This window comes from Leguminivora glycinivorella, chromosome 1, assembly GCF_023078275.1.
Source record: "Leguminivora glycinivorella isolate SPB_JAAS2020 chromosome 1, LegGlyc_1.1, whole genome shotgun sequence".
NCBI classification, from domain to species: Eukaryota; Metazoa; Arthropoda; class Insecta; order Lepidoptera; family Tortricidae; genus Leguminivora; species Leguminivora glycinivorella.
The window spans coordinates 23,575,527-23,576,671 of record NC_062971.1 but is presented as its reverse complement, the minus strand read 5'-3'; positions in this window follow the sequence as shown (position 1 = coordinate 23,576,671).

Below are 1,145 nucleotides of genomic sequence, written 5' to 3'. Positions count from 1 at the left end.
AACTACTGACTGACGGACTGAATCACATTATGTCGACAGCTATGGAAATAAGAAATAATAAATTGCTATCTAGCGAAAAACGTGTCATACAATTCCCACTCTTATATTAGTTACATGTAAGGAAATATTTTGATTATCTCGCCAATAAGTCCTTTGCACAAGCAATGATAACACAATTGGTTATGAATTAAGGTTTACTTTCGCTTGTTCAATTCAGTTCAAGATGCGCTTGAGTCGTGCCCCTCGGCAATCAAAGGCTGACATTACATTTGACGGGAGCTATCAGGACAAACAAGTGTCGTTATCTTTCTTATTTCACTTGTAAATTTGATATTGTATGTAGAAGTATTAAATAAATATAGCACTATCTATCTAGGCAGGTTAGTCGTCATGGGGGAGAAACTAATTTCGTGATTTTAAATGGGTAGGTATAATTCCCTATCGTTTATCATTACCTTAAATTTTATGTCGGGGATATCGAGGTGCTCAGAAAAACCTAACCCTCTAACGCTACCGCCTTGACAATAATTAATGGAGTGTTCAGATGTTTGAAAGTGCCTTGGTAGCCCCGATATTACCGAATGGCAACTGTACAGTCAACCAATCTGAATCCTAGACCACTGTAGAACCCTTTCGCAGTAAAAGTCAAACTGACTTCTATAGCAAATAAAGCAAGGGTTCTAGAGTGGTCTAGGATTCTAATTGGTTGACGTTACTATACCTACATGTGTAGGTATTATTAGGTAACTTCTTAAGGACCGTATTGACCTAATAATAACCTGTTAGTCACGAGCAAGTGCAGATCCGCTGGATGTACCCCTTACATTTCATTAAAGTGTCAAAAGGCCCTCTACGTGTTAACTTCGGTTCTACGCACGTCTCCCAAAGGTCCGGAATACCCCATGGTTTCCGTGATGGGAAACACATTTTGGTCAAAATAATTCCCTATGTGAATTATCTATTATACAAAGGCTTGATGTCGGTTCTTTGTCAAGTAATTCCAGTATCTATCAACTTAATTATACTTTCCTACTCAACATCGGGCCGCCACCATACTATTTTTTGTTCCCTGGGGATTATTGATTCTTGTTGCATTTATTCGATTTTTTAATAGAGACAAAAGAAATGCTACTTAATTTTGTTGA